Raw genomic sequence first — 24,569 nt, 5'->3', positions numbered from 1 at the left:
AGATTTATACTTTCCCAATAATCATTTTCAAAGTTTTTAGTTTTCATTTCAACGAAAACCATAATTTGACTTATTTCAATTATTTTCAGATTCTGTACCTACACCAAAAAGAAATTCATATCTAGACTAGTTCTGGACTGCAAATTCAACTGTCGGAGATAAAACCTAATTTAAGATTTTAATAATAAAATAATGAAAAAGTTTCAGTTTTTCAAAATGAGGAATCTTTTTAGAGGTTTGTACGTTCACAATTGTTTTAAATACTTTGTTTATAAAATTAGGGTACCGCCATAAGAAGGCTGATCATTTACAGGGTGCGTAGCCAAATCTCAACAAAAATAAGCCCTTTTAAAGTACTTTTTAGGCACTCAAAAAATATTTTTAAGAACTATATACATTAACAAAATGCAAAATTATTTTCAAAGAATTCACATGGTCATGATAAATTCTGACAAAGAACTCTTTTCTTGATTAGATTAGCCACCATAAAAATAGAGATTTTTCGGTTCGACTTTCAGAAGGTGGAAAATGAAGCATGGAATTCAGAATATCTTGCAATATGCAGCAGAGTTGCAGATGAGAGTGCAAGAGTCTCACCAAACCCAGCTCAGTAGTCACACTCCCAAGTATTTTATCAAACATGTAACATGATTGGCGCTATCATACGTTACGAACTGAGAGCACGCCAAAATGGATTGTGGTTGAATGAATTGTGAAAAACGTTGAATAGAACAACGTGAAAACCAAGCTTCTGCACAATACGCAGCAAAAATAGACATCGAAAAGAGAAAAAAAATCTCATTTTCGAAAAGGGAAAATTAAACACTTTTTAAAAACACCCCATGAAAAAAGCACCTATAAGAGCTTTTAAAAAACGAAAATCGAAAATAAACACCTTTAAGCACTTTTTTTAAACGCTACGCACCATGATTTACTGCGTGTATTAGAAAAATCAACGCAAGCTACAAAAAAATTCAAAATTGAGATGCTTATATACTCGGTATTTTCGTAAATTATCTTTTTCTTTTTTTTCCAAAATTAAATTTTGCCTTATCAATTTTTTTGAAACTCTCTTGTAGCCTTAATTGCATTAGAAATCGAAAGAAAACAGTTGCCGAGTCACTTTTCGCGAAATCTACCATGAGGCACTTAGAGTTATTTCAATTGCACTTCAATATAGGGTTCCGTAGTCGAAAAAAATTGGCAACCACTGATATAGACGATCGAAATAGTTCATATCACTTTTCGGCTTTAAAAAAAAAGAATAATACCACTACTAATCCGGCCAATGACCATGTAAATCTTGGTGTCACTTCAGTAGAAATAAGTATTAGGAAGAATTATCTCCTACCACATTCGCACCTTGTAATCAATTGTGCAAAATTACATGGTTCAATAAATAAACAAGTATAAATAGGAATAAGGTTCTCATTAAAGAAATCTAAACTTCTTAAGAAGTGTGATATATAGTAACAACAAAAAAAGGCTCTTAATTTCGAAAATTTTTACAGCAGTTTAACAAAGCATGCAGGGAAGTGTTGAAAGAAGGAAAAAATAAAATCGAAATTATACGTTCTAAATCACTGGAAGGATACTCCAAACCAAACGAAAAGGAAAATGTCAAACCTCTTGTTCACTTACCATGAAAACTATAATTTTGTACCTTAAGTTAACTTAAACATCATACAAAGCATGACTAGTCCGTACACAAAGATTATAGTATATCTTATTTATCTATGCATTAGTCATTTGTTTTTAAATAAAGGAACAAAAAAGGAGAATAATGTCACAAAAAGTTATAAGGAGAATAATGTTTGCAGGAGATGTAGCGAAAGGAAATATTTTTCTTGTGTAAAAAATATTGAAAAGGAAGAAAAAAAACTTACTTAAACAATTAAAAAGAACGCTTTATTTATATGCTTTTATGTTTCTTCAATCCTCGATAAATAAAGCTCAAATCATTGTTCCTCTTAACTAACTAATCGTTCAAAGACTAGAAAAAATAATAAAAGTTATAATTTGAAGAAAAAAAAAAAAAAAAAAAAAAAACAAGGGATATAAATTTTAGAATGCGTTTTCAAAATCTGATTATTTGCAATGTACCTAGAAATATTTTTTATTCTTCGACGCAGATTGGGACACGCCGAATGTCCCCTTTATATACTATATATTTCTGACATTTTAATTAAAAGCAAATATAGATACATACATTGGTATATAGATACATATACTGGTATATATTGGTATTTTTTAATTCTAAAAAGCAATCTGACGGTTACTTAAAAAAAACTGTTAGATTACCAGAATTACATTTTTACTAAAATGTAAAATCGAAAAAAAGTAATTTGAATTCTTTTTCACTCATATTCAAAACTTTATAACTTATTTAGTAAATTAAAGAAATTTCAATGATGAATAAATCATTATTCTCTTAGATCAGTGTTTACCAAAGTGTGGTACGGGTACCCCCAGGGGTATGGGAACAGTTTAGCGGGGGTAAGCGCTCTTATGTGAAATATCTTGCCACAAACGAAAATTTCAAAAAATTTCATTTAAAAAAAAAAAACAAAGCTAGCCATGAAAATTTATGATTACGTAGTTTTCTACTGGCTATTTTTTGTGCAGAGTGAACAGTTAATAATTAGTGGAGTCAACAGCCGGTTGTGATTTTTAACTTTTGTGCAATTTTTTTATAGTTAAAAATGCATTCATTCTTTTATTAGTGGTACACAGCGTTACGAAAAGTATAGAAAGGGTACACCAAAGTCATAAATTTGGGAAACACTGTCTTAGATCTAAATAACTGCTCATAAGTGCAAATTTGAAAAATTATTGTGAGTCATATTATGATTTTACCTTTAACGCAGAAAAAGCCTCCGGTGTTTCAAGCTATAATTTCTTACCCATAAATTATTAAACACTAAATATAATATTTTTTACTTATTTTGATCTAAATTAATACAAAATAATGAAAAAATTATGAAAAATTTGCAAAGTAAAAATTCTGCATCAAAGGGTTAATTGAATGTTATTAAAATTTCGCTTACTCAAACCTATAGATAATATAAGTTTTCATTCCTTAACAATATGATTATAATCACATGAGTCAGTTCACTAGAATAAAATCCATATTCTAGATTCAATTTTATACGCCTTGCTATGTGTCCAATTGTTCTAATTGTTTAAAAAGACTATACAACTTAAGCTTCACTGTAAATTTAACAATAGATCGACCAGATTCTTCTTAGAACTGAAAAGTGTTTTTTTTCCCCCTCTGAAAATTAATGAAATGTTATGAAAAAGAATTGAGCTCCATTTATCCACTCTTTTGTTCAAAATCACGCCTTATCAATAGCCCAAAATGATTCTTTATTAAAAAGCAGGAGGCAATAACTTTCCATTCATTTCAAGTTTTAAAAATACATATACTTGTTTCCTTAAACATAATATCGGGTTTACTGCTTTTGAATTCTGAATGATTTTTTAGAGCACTTGATCCGAAAAAAAGTATGACACAAGATCATAAAGCACAAGTGCTACAAAACTCATCAAATTGTACGCAAACAAGAATCAGCTTCATCAAAGAAGTTACAAAATTTTTAGCAACAAACTATGTATTAATTTAAGAAAATGTTAAAATTAATTTAATTTTTTTTTAAAGTTTATACTTTAAAAAAATACTGCAAACAAGCCATGCATTCAATTTTTACAAGTTAGCAACAGTGCCTTCTAATTATCTTCTTTTTTAGAAACATATCCTATGAATTTCGCACATATTTTTTCCAAGTTTATTTTTAAGAGACTAAATTCTTGAGGGTCCTAAATTATTTAAAAGAGAACCGAAAATAATAATAATAATACCATCGAAATCTAGCAAATTACTGAAGGCAGGTGTACAAAATATTAAAGCTTGTTTGATTATCAGTTTAAATTTGAAGGAATTTTAAAGCTAATTTACTTTTATCATCTTCCCTTTTCCTCTAGCATTTAAACAGGTTTTGATGTTAGCGCTTATTATTATTATTATTGTTTTTTTTACAACAATGATATGCATTTTGCGGTTCTATCGCTTAAATAAATACCCCAACGCATATACATTTTATATTCATTTTTGATAAGACTCTTAACTTGTTTGTAAAAACTGCAGCATCATAAAGAATCAGCAAAATTAAATAAAATTTAACAAATAAACGACTTACATTAATACAAAAAAAATTACATAACCAAAAAAGGACAATATTAAGTGTTCCAAATTAGTAGGTCTACTATTTGTATGCCTACCTATCAAAGCTACAGAACAAGAATCACGAGAAAGAGACATCGATCAATGAAATCGCACACATGTTCAATAGGCGATTTACCCACTGAATGAGCATGCTAAAGAAGCTAAATGTATTTTTCTGAAAAAAAGTCTTATAGTTCATTCCTTGCATCATGTGGGTGGACATTATCCTATTGAAAAATAACTCCAAGAACATAGAAAAGGAACTTGAGAGACGTGATATACGGACGTCACTGGTGTACCTGTTGTTGTTAAGATTACCCACGATTAGTGGCAGCAGAGATCGTCAATAAAACACAATCGTACCCCAGCTCATAATTCTGGGTGTTCTACTATGATGTTCAAAAATATAACCCCCACGGACATATACGCCTAATACTAATAAATCCATCATTGTATACAAATTAAAGCGGAATTCATCTGAAAAAACAATCATTTGTTGCCAATCTGCACAGTATGCTTCGATCACAGCATGCATGCACAAGAATCGATGGTTTTGGTTTAGGGGTGGATGGTATTGGGATAGGAGTCATTGGGATCCCGTTTAAAAGAATTTTTGCACACAGCTCACAGAGCTGAAAGCGTTGAAGAAGCATACACTAATATACCTGTAGCAGTGGACAAAGTGAGGCTAACTGTCCATCAGATCTATGTGGGCAAAATGGTCAAACTCTGTAAAGTTTTAAAACGTTGCTCTATCGTCTATCAGGCATGGTTACATCTCACCTAACGTTTACTATAATCTGATAACCATAGACAGGATATCTGCTACATTTTAGATTTTCAAATCCATGACTTTTCATTAATGATTCCAAGAATTTTTCATGACTGACCGAAGTTACTATTTCCTCCGACAAAAACACATCAATAAATTTAAAAAAGCATTATAATAACATTAATTGAAATGAGAGGTATAACCAAAACTGTTACACTCTGCATCTTCATATTTTTTTATTTTAAACTTAAAAAAAAACAGAGTAAAAAAAGAGTTAAAGCAATAAAATAGCTATAAAAAAATACAAAAGCAAATAGCTAAACACAGTCAGATACATGTAGTTATTTAAACCTGTTTTAATTTTTTCATAAAATTGTAATATAAAAAGCCTAAGCTAGAATTTTAAATTGATAAAATAGAAAAAATAAATAATAAATAGATAAAAATATTCTGAAATCACGGAAGTTAAAAAGATAATTCGTTCTTTCATTTTGTGAAAGAACACCATAATTTTTAAAGAACAGGATTAAAACATTTCATATTTTAATAAAATATGACTATGCATGGGGATTTTGTTACCAATTCAGATATTCCGGAGGGTAAATTCCATTTTAAAAATTAGATTTTTCGGCAACCTAAATCTATGACTTCCCATTATTTTTTTAAATGGTTAAAATCATGAAAAATTTTGTTCAATACCGAAATCCGTGACTTTCCATGATTTTTCATGACTTTCCAGGTGCCATCCAACAACAAACCTCAATTTACCTGTTCCAGCAGCGATTAAGAGGGTGTTACTAAGGCTGCCACGTATGCTTAATGATTCAAAAATTTTATTCATATACACAACACACTGTAATTTGCATTCGTTAAAAAGTTCATCTTAATTGCGTCCTTCCTTTATAGTGCTCCATTTTTTAGAAAAGCGAGTTTATTAAAAGCTGTCAATACGGAATCTACAGTGTATCACCAATTCAATTTATAGAAAAAGCAGTATATTTTCTTATAATATACAAGGATTAAAAATAATTTTAAAAAAACTTGAAATATATGTGAAATTACCTGATTAAAAACTTCAAAAATATACAAATAGAAAGTAACAGTAGAAATGTTTCAAGCATTCAAGAACAGGCGTCCATTTTCAAGACTTGCCAGACGTGAATAAGAAACAAAAGTGATTTGAAATATAAAACGAAAACTTTTAATATGCAACTTTTCGCATCATATTCCAAGTCAATTTTTTTTCTTCTCATTCACGTCTGGCAAGTCTTGAGAATAGGCGCCTGATTTTGAGCACTTGAAACATGCCGACTGTTATTTCCTATTTATATATTTTTGAAGCGAATGAAGTTTATAGTCAGGTAATATCTTACCGTTTCAGTTTCTTAGAATTATTTATTTTATATAAAAGAAATTATATAAAAATAAAACAATTCATATCATACAAAACATCTAATTTCCATCTTCCTCAACTCTCACTTCCTATTCAATCTTTCTTTGATATTTACTCTTACAGTCAAAGCAAATTAAATTTTAAAAAAATCGCACAATGCTATTTTCACTGTTCATCAAAAGTTGCATTTTTATGCTTGGTTTTGCAAATGAGAATTCGGCAAGGAGCAAAGAAAATAAATCAATCAAGTATGCATAAAATAATAAAATAAAATACAAGATTCACATTTTTTGATCAATTTTTTTCACCTGTACGGTGTCAATGGACGAAGAACAAACAATTCGGTTGCCGAAAAAGCCACATTTTATTTCCTATTTCCGGTGTCGCCAAAGTAGAAGGTGAAACTTTTTTTTTTAACATTTTTGATAGGTTTTTGTATTTTTATTCGGCAATCGAGCAAAAAAACTCATACACAAGGAAGTTTAATTAATAATACATCAATCAAAATGGAATAACATATTTTTTTTAAATATATATATAATTTATTGTTATGGCAACTTTTGGAGGAGCCGCCAAAAAAACTAAGGAAAAGCTTCAGTGGTCGAAAATGAGGAAATGAAATCAAAAAATTTAGAAAAAATAAATAATAAACAAAATTTAAAATAACTATCGATGTGAAGAACGATTTTAAGGTTTTTTTTACATTTCTTAGGTTCTGCTTCAAATTGCGATGTTTTAATTCTAAGTCATGCTAAATGCTCATCAAAAACACTAGTTCATATATTTAAGATGGTTTGGAAACGCTGCATTGAATCTTCAATAATGAGCTTTTGGCGGCTGTTGAAGATATATATATATACACACGCGCGCGAGCGACTGCTAATGTTCATGTAATTTTGTAATCATGTCATGTAATTTTGAACCTAATCTAGAAGAAAAGGGAAGTCATGGATCAAGTATTGGGAGAAATTTGCTTTCGTGGAGAACTTTTTGATGAAACTAACCCGCATTTGCGATAGATTGAGAGGAATACCATGAAAACCTCCTACCATTAGCCTGACGGGAAGGGGACTCTAACCCAGGATCCGTCTACCACTGAGGATACTTTACGGCAACACTGTGGTCAGTACGTGCCAGGTGCAGAATTCGTATCAACCAATCATAACTGGGATTCGAACCCGGGTGAACTCATTGGAAAGCAGAGCTCCTTCCTCTGAGACAACGCATAATGATAATGAACAAAATTGGCGTATACACAAACTGTCATTATTTAAATCGTAGGGTAAATGCCAGCAGCAATCGTCCACTTTTTGCACAGCCATGTTATTCCAGGGGTAAATATAACACTAGCTACTGAGCGCGATCTATAACAATAAACTTCTGTTATTTGGATATAGAGCAGTACCTATTTGTAATGATTATAGATTGCAACTCGAATAATTAAAGTCACTACTTTGAAATTAATGTTATAGAGCATGCTATAAATATAGATTCTTGTTTATACGACATTGAAAATTTGAAATCTGCGATTAAACTCAAAGACCATTTCAAACTCAAACGAGATTCATTTTCGTAGATCTTTTCCACTACTCGTGACTTTACATTTATTTACCAGTGGTATTGAGTCAAAACTCCGAGAATGAAACGTTTCAAACAAGCTGTGCGGTTAACAGATCTAGTTTACCAAGAAAGATATTCTGCATTCATTACTGCATAATGCATTTTAAAATTCGGAGGGTCGGATATTTTTGCCAGCAACACTATGTTTTGTAAGTCTTTAAGGCCACTACCAGATAAATTCAACGATTAAAAACCGTTCGAGGTATTCCTGGGCCTTTAAACAAAATACTTTTTGCGCCATTATTTTTTAAATAAATTCTTGTTCGTTTTTTCCCCTAAAAATAGTAGTCATCTAGAATTTCACTGTCATTGAGCGCAAGACGACATAAATAATTAAATGGAGACGATTTCTGTGCCGCAACTATTAATGGAAATGAACTCTTGAACTTCGCCAAATTAAGTGTTAGAAAAGGAAAACAATAATTGGGTTAAGTAACGGAACTGACTTGAACTTTCTTGTTCTCATCGCAAAATGCCGCTTCCAGGTTGATAAAAGAATGAAATAATAACACCAGAAATATGTTTTATGATTCACGAACCCTTTTCAACTAGTAAACTAGTTTCTTTTTTATTTTTTTTTTTTCAGTCAAAAACGAAGCAATGGGAAAAAAATTCGCGCATCGGTGACGAGAAAGTCGCTTGTTTCAGGAAAAATCCCGATGGGATAAATTTAGACATGGCGAGAAACGGTCATAATTGAAAACAGCTCACAGCAGGAAATATAAAGTTGAAATAAAGAGGGAAAAAATCTAAAAAAACTTTTCTAGATACGGTAAATGCAATGACCACAAAGAAAACTTTACTATTGAAAATAATTTTAATTTTCTACTTTAAAAAAAATTAAAAGAATCGATAATTTAAAACACATACACGGAGAACAGAGTTGAAAGAATATATTTTAGATGATTTCAAGCAAATTAACGACTAGAATAATAAAGAAATATCAATAGAATTATTCTACTACAATTCTACTTGCGCTTTGAGTTAACAGTATTTGGAAACTAATTTTTTTCTTCTACAAAACATGGAAAAAATAAAAGATCGCAAAATTAAATTTAAACATCGCAGAAACTGAGATTTAAAAACAACCCATTTAGAAACTTGCAGAAGCATCGACGATTACGACGATTGACATATTATATCGTCAGTGAAATTTATATTTTGGACACAACTCAAAATGAGTGTTGAAGAAAATTAACATAGCTCAAACCCTTAAATGGACATTACTCGAGATGTACGTTTGAAAAAGGGATATAGTTCATGAAGAAAATCGACAAAGATATAGGACAAAATTAACACACGCGACTAACTAAGCACAAATGGCGATTAAAAAAATTTTCTGCTAATCGCCACTTGATCAAATTTTTTCGTCGAAATTGCACCCATTGTACATTTTGTTAATATTTTTTTTAATAAAAGTGGAACTATTAAAAATAGTCCAGATGTTCATAATGTTCAGAAAGTTCTTTATTTCTCGCTTGTTTCTTAAACTTATTCTTCTTTTTTAAATACGAACCTTGTAATGTCAGAATTTTGAGAAATGCATAAAAAAATGCCTTAGATTACTAATATAAAGAATAAATTTTAATCATTTAAAATTTTCAGCTTTTGAAAGAGGGACCACTATTTAAAGTGCTACAACTGGCCAATGGCGGCAAATAGCGAAATTTCCAGATTTTTGCCCTTTAGACAAATATATTTAAGAAAATGCATTCCGCATCTTTAGCTATCTTTCTGGCTATTACATTTAAAGTTCTTTTAAAATACATTAATGATCGATATTCACGATTATATCACAATCTAAATTTAAATTAAATGTCTAATTGGTGACGTTAATATTTTTTATTGATAGAGAACGTTTAATAGAATTCAACACCTTTATACAATTGGACATTCGAGTTGTCCTGTTTTTAAGAGTAGAATCAGCAGAGCTGGCAACTACTACTAAGGAATTTCCGTAGTCTTTCACTTTTATGTGGTAATAATAAAGTCAATAAATTTCATTTTAATTATTGAAATGATTTCAATGATTAAATTTAAAATGATTTTGATCACCACTACAAACAAATCAATCATATATGTAAATGCCAGTTATTTAAATAACAGTATATTTAAGCCCTGGCAAATTAATTATTTTGACCTACATTTGTATCCATACAAATATTATAGTGGTAGTGAAAGATATATATATAGTGGTGTACATAAAGGATATGTGTAGTTGTATAGATAAAGGAAATATATAATAGTAGTGAAAGGATAATATTCCACTTTCACAACCACTCGGGATATTCATCCTCGGAAAGAATAAAAATTGGTAGATATTAATCGGTAAAGACAACTTAGTCTTGAAAAAAATGGACAAATTTCTCAAAAATCAAAAGGATATCAAGGTAGGGGAAAAAAATGAATTTATAAATTCATTGCACCATCAGGCTGCTCCATCTTTCTGTAATACACATCCACGTAGAATTTATTTCCTTATTAAAATGTATAGAATTACAACAAAATATGGAAACTAGCAGAAAGAAATTTCCGAGCAGGCATTAGAGTTAATAATCATATTGTATGCTTAATTTTTACGAAATAAATAACGCTTCGTGACCTCCCGATGACAGGAAGCAAGAAAGGATCTGTGTCAATGGTGACGGCCTTGAATTCCCTAACGCCTGTTACAAGCTTTAATAACGGAGAATGTGAGGAATTATTTTCCCCTCTTTATCTTTTATGTCTTAATTTAAGAAAACGAAGTTTAAAATGTGGCAGAAAGTGAGGCCTTGTGCCTCCTTGTAAAAATTACTGAAAGGGCTTAACCTATACGTAGATCCAGAAACAATATGTCACTTTTAGCATTTCAAACTGACTTCAATTAATGAATTTTATATGCATCTACGCTTAAATTATTGAAAACTAATTATTAAAAAATAATGAATTTTATTATATGTCAAAGTTGAATGATATGTAATGAATTTTATACGTCATTCTTGGCTGCGTTTTTATGAATGTTATAAAATATTTTAGGAAGAGAACTACCTTGTGTAAAAAAACTTGTATAATGTTTGTGCTTAAGATACTGACGGCAATGATAAAATCAATTTTTTTATGCTTGTAATTTAGTATTAAATAGTTAAGTGCGATTAATAAAAATTCTTCAATAATTTTTTGAACTTACAAATAAAAGGAGGGAAAATTGCTAAGGAAATTTTGATAAACATATGTTAAATTAAAAATTAGCCTAAACCTATTAGCCTATTGGATTATACCAATCAATTCGGACAAATTAAAACCCTACTGCACTAGCACAAAAGCTAGGTACAGCAATCTGCGTTAAACTAAGGCGACCGAAATTAAACAGTGCTATAAACTATGCATATATGAAACAAAACAAAAGATAAAAGATTCTTAGGTTATCTCGGGATTGTGAATCGTTAATGATTATTCTTAAAAGTCTTAACTAAATAAATAGCAACGCTCATTCAGACAAGAGAAGTAGAAATTCATATCATGTGAGAGATTTTTCTAAATGCTAATGCATATTCAGTGAGGGATATATCTGAAAATAAACATCAACAAAAAAAAAGTGGTGACTTAAACCGGCCAATTTTTCCAGCATTTTTTTTTTTTTTTTTTGTTTGTTTAACAATAAAAATACATCAATGCAGAAAGATTCTGGAAAAAAAAAAAAAACAGAATTTTCATTAAAATGTCTGTTTTCATTCAAAATTTTCATTCTCCAAAATCCATTAATTTGTGATGGAAAGATTCATGTAGAAGGAGAGTTCTTAAACAATTCACATATTTCAAAGTTGAAACGTCTACATTCAATGTATTTTTGCTGCTCAAATATTAAATTTTTAAATTAATTTTACAAAAACTTAATTTCTTATCTAAATTTTAATTCTTAACAAATTTTTGCTACTTTCTTAACTAACTTTGTCACAAATTTAAATTATTTTTAATGCTGAATTATCTTTTTTATAGCTGTAGATTATTTTTAATATGAATTAGTTTTTTAAAAAATATAATTTTATCAGAGCAAAAAAATACTTTGCAAAAAGGGTCTATTAAACGAAATATCTATCACCGACTCATTAGGTTCGAGGAAAAAGTAGCAACTAAGTTATTAGTCTAACGGCCAATGGCTATTAGCCAAAAATTTATATTTTCAGGTCTAGTGGGGAGGAACACAATTAAAAAAAATCTTTACAAATAAAAAAAATTTATTGCAATTTTCTTTGTTTGATATAATTAGTTGGCAATATAAGAATTAAATTTCCCGTCACCACGATTCAAACGTTTTATTTTAAGTTGCACCTAACAATTACGTTTTGCGGTTATAAATAATTTTAATACTGCGGTTGTTAATACATTGTTATCTTGCGGCTATAATTGTTTTATTTTTATTTTGCGTTTATCAATGCATTTCATTAATAAACGAAAACGGTCAGTACAAGACTCTAGTCGGCTAATTCCATTTAAAACAAGAAAACCGCTTCAAATCAAAATTTGTTCATAATTTCCCAAAGAAAAAAAATATATTATTTTCTACTCGTAAATGGAAGAACAAGACAATTGACAATTTCCGGAAACAAACTACAACAAAACTATTAAATCTAGAAAACTTGAACGATAGTACCGAATTAATCTTAGCACTTAAAATATGCCACAACTATTCATGACTATCTAAAAATAAAACAAAATAGAAGGAAAGGGCATTAACCAGCAGTTAATTATTACTGCATAAAACTTTCCGCAGAGCAAAATGCATAATTTATGTTATTCTTCATAAATCAAAAGGAATATGATAGGAGTCTGTCCAGCTGAGCCGCAGATGACAAATTAAATTCGGTCATATAACCTAATTTAACTCCGAAAAGATCACAATCGCGACACTTTGGAAATTAATGTCAATCTTCACCTTTCGTATCGATAAAAATAACAAATCAACTCATTGACGGCTAACGATCCTTTTTATTTTATAGTTTTCTTTGAGCAATGACCTCTTTTAACATTAATAAAAATCAGGAGTGATAAATATAATAAGGTGTGTTTGGCCACAGGGTGACACACCTTGGTCAGCAAGAAATTTCTCGTGCATTCAGGGAAAAAATTAAATTATGAATTAATATGGTGTGCAAAGGCTTTTTGAGTCATCTAAAAATGAAAACTTTAAAATGTATTCTTTTAAAAATCTTGTCGGTCTTCAATTTATTATTTAAGGGTGAGGAGGTATATCCTTTCCGGTCAAGGTTTACATTTTAAGACTCATCCTTTCGGAGACTAATGAAAAATAATAATAGAAACTTTTGGCAAGTTGATCAGGCAGATTTCTGCACTTTAAGATCTACTGTTTGTTTCGTTTATTACAATGTTACTAACCACTAGTTCATAACAATCATATAACATACTAAAAACGTTACGCCTATGTATCCAGGGGTCTGTTTAGAAGAAATTTGGGTCCGTTAACGGACCCTTCACAAAATATCTTTTCATAAAAACGAACCCTTCACAAAATATTTTAATTTAAAAACGGACCCTTCACAAAATGATTTTTCTTTTAATCGGACCCTTCACAAATTTGTTTACCTTCATTATTATTTTGTTAATCGAATAAACCCTTCCCAGGGCAGAAAACAAGAAAGATGGATGTAAACGAAGTAAGTTTTGTCTTCGGCAGACGCTTCTTCCATTATTCGTACGAAATGAATATTCTGCGTTCAGCAGTATAGGCTAAATACCAAATATTTGCATGTTGCATCTCTAATTTAGAAGCAGCAATTGCTGTTTATTTTAGAAAATTTAATTTTTTTCTATTATAATTTTACAGTGCTGAGCATAATTTCGTATCTCTTTACAATTCAAAAACTCCTTGAAAATTTTTTTGCAATAACCGGACTCTATTTGCACAAATTCATAAAAACAGGACCCTGGTTGAAAGAATGTGACTTATCGTTTATTTTATATTCACAAATTACGAGTAATTTTTTTACAATTTTACAAAAAACGGACCTTTCACAAAATGTCTGGAGAGACCCCTGGTATCATAAGTATCAATACCATAATTTAACACTTTCTTAACACGTTAAGTTATCCTTCTGATATTTTTTTAACTACTTCAATCCTGCATCAATTCATCAATTGGTTCGTTAACAAACCACTTTTAAGCCAGATCAAGAAAACTAACGAAAAACGCATTGTTAGCATTAGCAATAACCACCAGAAAGCATATGCAATTAATGGAATAACGACGGCCAGGTGATCTAGTTCAACCTCGTAGGTTAAACATTTCTAAACAAAGTGTAATTGTACAAGCATTAATTAAAAAAAATCCCAATCGCAAATAAAATGAAAGGTCAAAAGTAAAACCAAACCTAGGTCAAAATTTAAATATTTTTTTTCTAAAAAGAAAACAAAAATTATATTTCTTTTTAACTCCGTATCTAGAACAAAAAATCAAAACACGCGAATTAGCATATTCTGTTGCAGCTAAGAAACAAAAACTCTGTTTTACTTACAATTTATACCGAAATTTCCAAGATTCAATAGAGCTTTGTCCTACTTTTATCTCACGAATTTTATGGAGAAAATAAATTTTCTCACGAAACATTTTTATCTACAACACAGATAAACACGATTCCAAACAAGGAATTCTTCCACAAAATAAGTGATGTTAAGCTTTTATCTAGAAAAAAATAAAAAACTGACACAATGATATTCATATCGTGCTTAAAATTAAGATTCTAACTTACCTAAAATAGTGTTGCAGGCAACAGAAAAATTTACAAAATTTTTTTATTAAGTAAGAAAAATTAAATGCAATTTCAAAAGGATATTTAGCAAGAATATTAAGATTGAGAACAAAATCATTACGAGAAGTTCGTAGCTAAATTTTTAAAAACATGACAAAAAATGTAAATCACATGCAACACAAGTTAGGACGACACGATTCATTTTAAATCAGTTACAAAACATTGTATAATTAATGTTTTTCGCTTTTATGACTGTTTATTATTCTCTATCTGTTATGTCACTTCGAAAATAAGTGTCGCTATTGAATTAAAATAGTAATGACAAATATACGTTCTCAAAATGACAGCAGTCTTCAATTTAAAAATAGATTAACTCTAATTGCGTTGAAATTTAAGCTGACTAACTTAATTCATTAACATCATTAAAAATATGAAAAATAATTTTAATATACTCATACAATTGCAACTGTTCATCAGTTTAATAGAGGAAGTTAAAAATATTCAATCATTTAAAACTACAATCCTAAGATAAATCATGCGAACAAGATAATTCAAAACAAAAGAAAAAAAATTTCATAATTTTGCAGAATATATGTTACTTAAAACTGTCTTGCTTTTCATTCCTCAAATGATGAATTAAGAAGAAAACGTTGCAACGATGAATTTTATTAACTTTTCTTTTACATTCAACAAACTGATCGAAACTGTTGTTTGTAGTTAGCGTCAGTCGAACAGGTATAAATAACAAACATTCTTACAAGCTATAATGATAAGTAAGCAAGAAAAAAAATTGCAGCGAAATAAAATGTATTAAGTTTCCAAATAAATTTGTCAATAGAATACGATCTTTTATTTTTCACAGCGGAGGAGGGGGTAACGTAAAAACGAAAGTTGTGGGTTTCTTTCGAACACAAGGTAAGAAACCCAAATCAAGGTTAACATTTCGACTACAAGCAGTGCAGAAACATTTACAGGTGTTTCACCTGTTCTGCCCACACGAAGTCTGTTGTCTGAACATAGGCTGTGCAATCTGTAATGTCGCAATCACACGCAAATCGAAACCTTAATGAGCTGCTAGTTGAAAAATTTTCATCTTTCGTGGGAGTGCTGATAAGAATTACTACGCAGGAAAGCAACTTGTATGTTTATAAATCGTTTAGAAGAGGATTTAGATTTCCAACAATGAAATCCAAGATGGCAATTTTATCTTTAAAAGAATCAAAACTTGCTTAATATCCATCTTCATAGGGGTTTTCATCAGAACATATGAAATTTTAAGCTCAACTTTTATAGAAAAATTGCACGGCCTCATGAGACTTGCAACATTTTTTTTTTAAATGACAACATAGAGAAAAAAGTGCTACACATTGTCTAATTTTTTAGTCCTTTGTTAAGAACAGCTTGCAATGCTATTTGTGTTTTAAGAAAACTGCACAAGTTAAGTGACAATATTTTCAGCAATAGAAGATATAAGCGACTCTTATACAAGTTTAGACAGTTAGCGTCTTCTGATCCTTTCGTAAACTGCACGGAATACACTAATTGCTTGGAATACACTGATTTTACTTTATATTTTATAACCGTTGTTGAACAACCGACCTAATTTTTGGTTTACAACTACTAATGTTCAACTCCGTAGCCTTGTAATTTTGAACCAAGCCAGAAGACAAGGAAGCGCCAGGATCAGTACCCCCAGAGGTATTAATTTGTTGTGGGAACATAGAGGAATTTGCGACTCGACAGATTTAAGGGGCCGTTCAAAAAGTACGTACTTCTCGAAGGGGGGGGAGGGGATTTGCTATTTTGTACGATTTTGTACGATGGGGAGGGGGGGAGGTATTGTACAAAGTACGTACTTTATAAACATACACCAAACTTAAATATGACTGTATCCTACACACTCCTTAATTAAATATTTAATTTTATTTGAAACATAATTATTTAAATTTTTATGAAAAAGGGGGGTAGACTAATAAAATGTACGTACTCTAAGGGGGGGGAGTAACACCTAATGTACGGTAATGTACGAAGGGGGGGGAGGGGTTTAAAATTTCTCCATTTTTGTGTACGTACTTTTTGAACGGCCCCTAACGCGCATCAGTCATCATTTACTACACGGGGAGTCTTCGGTCGGCGGAGATCGAACCCACGAACTCTTGGACGTGAGCCCAATGCCCTACCAACCAGGCTATCCCGACCTCTGGAATATACTGATTGCTTGGAATACACTGATTTCTGCAGTCCACGATTCCGAGAACTGCAGTTGTATGATTAATGAATCTAGCTTAATTTTTCTTCCGTAAGGATGCAATCCCAATCTACAATAACATTCTTACACCTGTATCGGCAAAAAAACGGTCTAAAAATTAATGGGGCATTTCCATCAACGTTTAACCTGAGAAACATTTGGCATAAAATGATTTTCTTCATAAAATAACTTCACAATTTAAGCCAAAAAAAAGATGAAATCGTAACTGGCAACGGATGATCACTTAATCATTTTTAATTTTGGAGAAAACGCCTTTTATGACTATTTTTACAGTAGTTGATAAAAAAAATAAATAATTTCAAATAAAGCAAAATATCCTTTAATTTTATGTTTCCGTCATAACTTTGTCACTAGCAAAGGATCAACAATTCACTTTGTAACAATGGAAGAAATATTCGACTTGAAAAACGTCACTTGAATTATAATTTTAATACAAAAAATTTCATTTGAGATGAAATTAATTGAACCTCACAACAATGCTACCAAATAAGGTTAAAATGGAGAAAAAAAATTAAGCTTTCGTTTCAATTATAATTTAAAAGGAACTTCGTTGACAAAAATATATAAATATGAGTATAAAAATATATAATGAGAAAAAAAACAGTTCAATTTAAAAAATTTGCATCAAGCAATTAACTATAACCATAAAAACAGTATCTTGGAAAATGAAACATAATATAACGACACCAGAATTTATTTCAATTCAATTACGATTTAATTTCCAACTAATCACAAATGTAATTACAAGAATGGATTGGATAAATGAAGTAAGAATAATAGAAAGAGTTTCTACCAGACACTTCATAATTTCTATCACCCGCTGATAAACATTTAGACATCAAAACTTGAACTTATATTTAAAGACAGAGCCACAAGTTAATTAGGTTTTTCTTATAAGAACCCCCTTGGATTGTCAAAACAGCAATTTTTTAAGACCCCGCGGCTGATTCGAAACGTTGAAGTCACTATCTTCACATTTTTTTTCTTCTCTACACAGCAAGCGATGAAGGAACTGAGATGAACCTGCTGTGCTTAAGTAGCTAGAAATTGCTATGTAACACTTCAAAATTAAAATGAATTATAGCACTAATATTTTTTTTTAAATGCGGATTGAAATTAAATTTTTTCTTTTATATCGTATTCACATTAAACATACTTGTATTTAAATTTATATAAATGATGACTATTCAGTGAAAAAAATTTGCTAACATTTGTTGTGATATTAGGCATTAAATGTTTACTACAGATAAATGTCTAGTATACATTTAACCAGTAAAATAGATTTATAAAAAAATCTTTACCACAAATTATGGATATAATGACATTACGATTTTAAAGATATTTCAATGTCTTCAAGTCGCAGTATTTAAATATATAATTTCTTAAAATAAAATTATCATGCAGAAATGTTGCGTTGACACTCAATTTTTACATTGCGAATGAAAAAGTTTTTTTTTTTTCTATATATTACTCTTTTTAAAATATATAAAAATAAACAAAAAAGAAAAAATATTATTTCCATGTGTAAGTGAAGACCTCAAAACTGAAAATTTCAAAATAAGTTTTTTTTTTTTATTATTTTAAAAATGATTAGTATTTTCATTCTTAGTTTTACATACCTGGCCTTTAGCTCTTGTATCTTTCTATATTTGAAAAAAAAAATTGATATTGCCGCAGCCACCGATGTTTTACAAAATTTTCGTAGAGCATGCCTCCTACTGCTTTAACTATAATTTCTTAAACTAACAATATGAACATAATGAAATCTGGCACATTACTAGAGAAATGTTTAACGAACATTCGGAGAACAAGCGTTATTTATGTGCAATTGATGTGATTATGATTTTTCGAATTATCTTACGCCATTTTTTTTATGTATGTCTGTCTGTGTGTAGCGTAATGCAGTTTAGCTATCAGTTTTTTTATTAGTAGAGAAATAGTAGCCACACACTCATACATTTAAAAATATGTTGCTCGCTCTAGTTAAAATTTCGAGTCAGTTACGAAGTAATTTCCTATTAACGGTTTTCCATATTTAATTAGTTCTGATTTAATATTATTCCCGACTGGAGACTTTCTAATTTTTTAACATCTTAATGAAATCAAAAACTTCTTGCAATGGACATCCTATTTCTTCCGAGTTTTTCAGTTAAATGGTGTACTTCTCCTTTCACACAGTTTTATTCAGGATAATATAGATTCTCAAAATATTCATGCCGTCAAATACGAAATCTTCTTAAAATTATAAAAAATTTTTGGTGATAATATGCCATTTTAATCTTTATGCACAAAAATGAAACAGAGGTATAAGCAAGTTAGAAGATCAGGGCTGGAATTTGTCTGAAAAATAGATCTGCTGAATTACAAAATGGGCAGCTAGAGCGCTAAAATATTCCAATGTAGTGGAAGTGATCTGTAAGACAGTCATCACCAGTCCAGAACAGGAACTAAGCAACAGCTTCTTAATGCGGACAACATGGATTGCTAGAAGATCTGCAGTGTCCCATTGTTTATTATACTTTTTCTGAATTTGGATTTTATAATGCTCTTCTATTATTTGCTAGATGTGTGACTTGATAGAATGAATTGGATGTTAAGATAATTTGAAATATTTAAGATAAATAAAAACTTGCTCAGTTAAAAAAAGGTAAGAGAAATAGAAAAAAAATATCTTCTTACTTCTAAAAACAAAACTTTAAGGGTAAAAATAATATTTTCCGGGAAAAAAAGTATCCATAAAACATTAAAAGAGATACAGTCTATCAGAAATCCTTTTAAAAAGGCGATCAAAACTGCTATTTAAAAAAAAATCAATTTTAATTTTTGAAAGAAAATTTTAAAGCTAAACATCTCAGCTTTCTAATAAAAACCATCTTAATTGCTGCATCATAACAAAAACCTCTATTAAAAAAAGAGAAAGTTAAATAGAAACTAAAACAGATATTGCTATTTATTCACAGAAATGTTAAAATTCTCAATTTAGCTTTTTTGCATTGCTGTATTTTTAGAAAAAAGTGGCCATAAAAAGAATGATGTTCATTAGAAACACTCTTTAAAAACTCTGTCATGTATAAAATGCTGATAAAAAGAAAAGTTATTTAAAAAAAGCAAAAGAGAAGCAGAAAGAAAAAAATAGTTCTCTGTTCTGAAATTTAACTTTAATGTTGTGAATAACAGTTTTTTGATTATTGGTTACCTATCTGATATCACAGGAAAATAGTGACAATAAAATAATAAGCTATAGCTACAACAGAAAAACAGTAAAAAGGAAAAAAAATGTCCTTAATTCTAAAAACAAGAAGTTTTTTTTAAAAAAAATAAGTAAAAATCTACTTGTCTTTAATGAAATTAAAAATTTTTAAAAAAATCAACATTACAATTTCGTAGTTCAACAATATAAAGTAATCTAGTTTCAATTCTTCAAATTTCTCTTTTCAATTTGTTTTTCAGAACTTAATATGTGGTAAGAAAACTAGTTCTAATAATGTATAGCAAAAAATAGGATTTTTGATTATTTATTAAATCCATACAAATTCCAAAAAAAAGAAGAAAAAAAATTGTTGAAAAAAACTTCTTAGCCAAATATTCGGCCTAATACTGGGCCAACTGAATATTCGGCAAAAAGGATTACAAATGATGGCCGAATATTTGTTATATCCCTAGCAACAATTAGACATCATTATATTCATAAGCTATCAGATCACTTTAAAAATGATTTACTATTAGTATCGAAAAAGCTATGCACAAATGTCCCAAAATGATTGTTTAAAACACGTCAGAACCACATACAAACAATATCAACCAAGAAGAAATTTAAAAATGACTGAATTCACAACTAAATAGAAACAAAGACATACATGATATGTATAAAATACACTTATATTTTCATTTTTCTATTTCTTTAGAGAAAGTGTCTCAAGTTCTGGTTCTGAAGTCAACACCTTTCAAAAGTAAAGTTCCATATTTAAATTCGAGGTTTTGTTTACTAAGGAGATGTCTGTTCACTTCTTTCAGTAAATACACTGTGATTCCCCAAGGGACAGAGCTGACGCCATGCATCTTATAAGTAAGTAATAAATATATTTTTTCATTATCAAGTAGTTTTAAAAGTTAATTTTAAATATTAAGTTGTAGGCATCAATGTTGTTTCAATTAGATAGGGAATGAATGGCGCCTATCTCTAGGTTTTCCTCCTCTAGGAAAAAGTGTGCCTTACTTCGTTCTATGGCAAGTATCCTGTGAGTAAATCATTATTTGGAATAATGAAATAATAGGGATTCTTTGACCACAATGTCTTTGTGCATGAACTGAAGCTGGGAGATGCTAATGTGGTCATTGATATTAGCTAAGGTACTACCATGCATCTTTTGCCGCCGGGTATCATTTTGCATGGAATCATGGTTGACATGCTGAAGAGTATTAGGGAACTAAGTTTGCTAAGAAAACTCAAAGTATAGAATTACAGTACACTCTCGATTATCCGTGTTAATCACCAGGACAGATCGCACGGACAATCGAAAAACACGGATAATCCGAAAACTCCTTTTGTTAAAGAAAAATTCAATATCAGTACAAAAAATATAAAAATTACTGACATTTGCATGCATAACATCAAACTAGGAATTTTCCTTTTTAAAAAATGTGTAATGCATCTTCGCCATACATCGATACACATATTTTAAAAACCGCAGTAATGTCACCGTAATCAAATCCTCCCATATAATCTAATTAAGTTTCCACAGAGCAGCAGAATGAGAAATTGTATTTCATTCATTTACTACATTTTCTGCATCAGTTACTATCATCACTATTTGATTTAACAACATAACGATGTCTTCATCAGTCAAATACTGGAAGCCAAGCTCACACGCATCACTTTGAAACCAATCTTCTAAATTTTCTTCATCAAGAATTTCGAAACCTTAGATTTTTTTTGCTTGTTCGAGAATACTGTTATCATATTTTTATTGAACATCTGATGAGGATTGTTCATCAAGCGGTATGATCTTTCTCCAAGATCGTGATAACGTAGACAATTTTACCTTTGACTATGTTGCTGATATTTCATATACTGCAACCCAATAACGAATATTGCTTCGAAAAATTTGGTAATGTTATAACTTCATGAATAAAATTTTTTTAATCTTGAAAATGTTTCTCTTTATATTTTTTGTGTGATTCCGGAATGAGCACGGATAATCCGCAAACCGGATAATTCACGCACGGATAATCGAGAGCGTACTGTACTTTGAATATTCAGACAGAATTACTGTCTCATCAATGCTATCATACGTGATTGCCGGAGTAATACAATGAACTATCTCATTATCTGTAGGAACTTACATTGCCTATGTGATCAGGGGTCTATCCAGGCCAAATTTATTACCATTTAGCGGTACCTTCACAAATTCAACTTTAGGAAAAACAGTTGTTTCACAAAATACTTTTTCTTATAATTTTATTTTTGTGTCTCTTAAGAAACAATAAATCCATATTTTTACCATATTTTGTGCTGATTTTTTAATATAATTTTTATTATTTCACAAATTATGTCTAAATTTTCACAAAATGAATACCTCTCAGAAAAACCTAAACAGACCCCTGGTGATACAATGAGCTGTCATATCTGTAAATGCCTATAGTAAATTATGAGCAGTTGAGCTTGGTTATGTTTAGTTCTAATTTTTGTTATTCTGGTAACATAAATCCATTGTTTGAGTTTACTTCGTTTCGTTTTACAATTTCCACTTTTAAATTATATGCATCAAGTCTTACAATTACAAGATTTCTTAAAATGTAAATAGATGTTGTAAGATACTTTTGCATTAGAAGGCTCTTGAAATTAGGCAGATGCTTGGTAATGTTGTCAATTATGTTGTTATTTATAGAAATTATAACAATTTAATAATGTATTACTGAAATATTGAAAAATAAACATAATTACATAGCTATCCCATTTTATTAATATTTCTGTTTCTTTCACTACTACTTATTTCTTAATATATATCAATAAAGAAACAAAACCTATTAAAATCTGGGAATATTATTAAGACAGTTTATTGATTGACCAAAACAGAAAGAATAACGAATCGTAAAATGAAATTACTACCAAATTTTTATACTCTTCAATTTTCAAGCTTCATTAAAACTCTGTTATCCATGTCATTTACGATACAGTGCAAATATCCTGTTATATTAGTTCTTGAAATGAAACTTTTACAATCTTAAACATGATTATAAGTCTAGTTTCTAAAAAGATTTCAATTGTAATGAATAAATTTGTTAGATATCACATTAAGACATTAAATAGAAATTTTGACTAAGAATCAGAAGGTTAAAAGAAAAATATATCAGCTAATATAAATGAAATAATTATAGATAATATATTGCAAATAATTCTAACATCATTCTAAATCTCTGACTCCCAATGTATAATAAACCAACAGAAATATTGTTTTAAATCTAAAATAAAGCTAAAACTACGCTTATTGACTGCATTACAACCTTAAGAAATAAATAATATAGAAGATCCGAAAAACATATTGCAAGCTGTGTATTGTAAATATACTTGTTTGTAATTAATATGTTAGTTCGTTTGCCTAAGTTTCACTGAACAAGGTAATTTTGTCCTCAGCTGATTGTCAACTGAATGTAAACATACGGTTATTTAACTACAAATAGAGAAAAAATTAGACTTAATACCACTGGAATAAACAAAATTCAATCACCCTTACACTATAAATATATTTATAAAAACTTACCAATCAAATGCACTAATATCAATTAATCCAAAAGTTATATTATGCACTCTGTCCGCCCATTTGATTACTATTTGACAGCAACTTCTAGTGTAAACAGTGGGAAGAAACACATATCCTAATCGATCATACGCTAATATTCCAAATACTTATATGGCACATGAGTCAACATTGTCGTAATTTTCAAAATAAAAGAAAGCGAGCTTGCAAAATTAAAGTTTATTTGTTTCTGTTCCGAAATATTCTTTACAAATCATGATTTCTGTGCTCCAACCACATCCCAAATCACAAACCAGCAACAAGTCAATTTACTGCTGTTGCCACTTTCAGTTCACTTTTTCTACTGAACATAGATTGTAATAGAGTAACTTCAAATATTAATAAACTAGATGGCGCTTACAATGCCAAATTACTAGCTTTTCCAGTGTTGTTCAGAAGGTTTCTCGAATTCGATCGCAATCGTAGAGCTATTTTAAAATGGTTTAAAAATTTAAATAATGTACCATTTCGCGGAAGAACTAGCAAATAAAAGTTCATAGCATCATCTAAATTCTGAATTTTCGTTAAAGACGCATCGTTGGCAATAAAAAAATCATAATCGTACTCTCTCTTCAAAGGAAATATCTGCTTTTATGTCATATTTATGATGCAGTGCAAGCGCTATGTTCACTTATAAGATATTTATAATAAATACAAACCAATTCTTTTGACAGCATACATCTTATGCTACATTACATCTTGTGCTACATTGCAAATTAAAGATCGCCTCATATGTATCAGAGTTCT

At 29.8% G+C, this 24,569-nt stretch overlaps 1 protein-coding gene across 1 annotated transcript in view; it reads right to left on the bottom strand.

Moving 5' to 3' along the window:
* LOC107451499 (uncharacterized) overlaps nt 1-24,128 on the bottom strand; it is a 110,550-nt gene extending 86,422 nt beyond the window's left edge. Inside the window, exon 1 of the mRNA XM_016067623.4 lies at nt 23,787-24,128. The gene's annotated coding sequence lies outside the window, so the exon portion shown is untranslated. The remainder of the gene's footprint in view (nt 1-23,786) is intronic.
* Nucleotides 24,129-24,569: the final 441 nt, after the last annotated feature.

This window comes from Parasteatoda tepidariorum, chromosome 1, assembly GCF_982258835.1.
Source record: "Parasteatoda tepidariorum strain Cologne lab strain chromosome 1, Ptep-v5.0, whole genome shotgun sequence".
Classification (NCBI taxonomy): Eukaryota; Metazoa; Arthropoda; class Arachnida; order Araneae; family Theridiidae; genus Parasteatoda; species Parasteatoda tepidariorum.
Note: the sequence above shows the minus strand (reverse complement) of the source record. Positions and strands in the feature narration are given on the sequence as shown.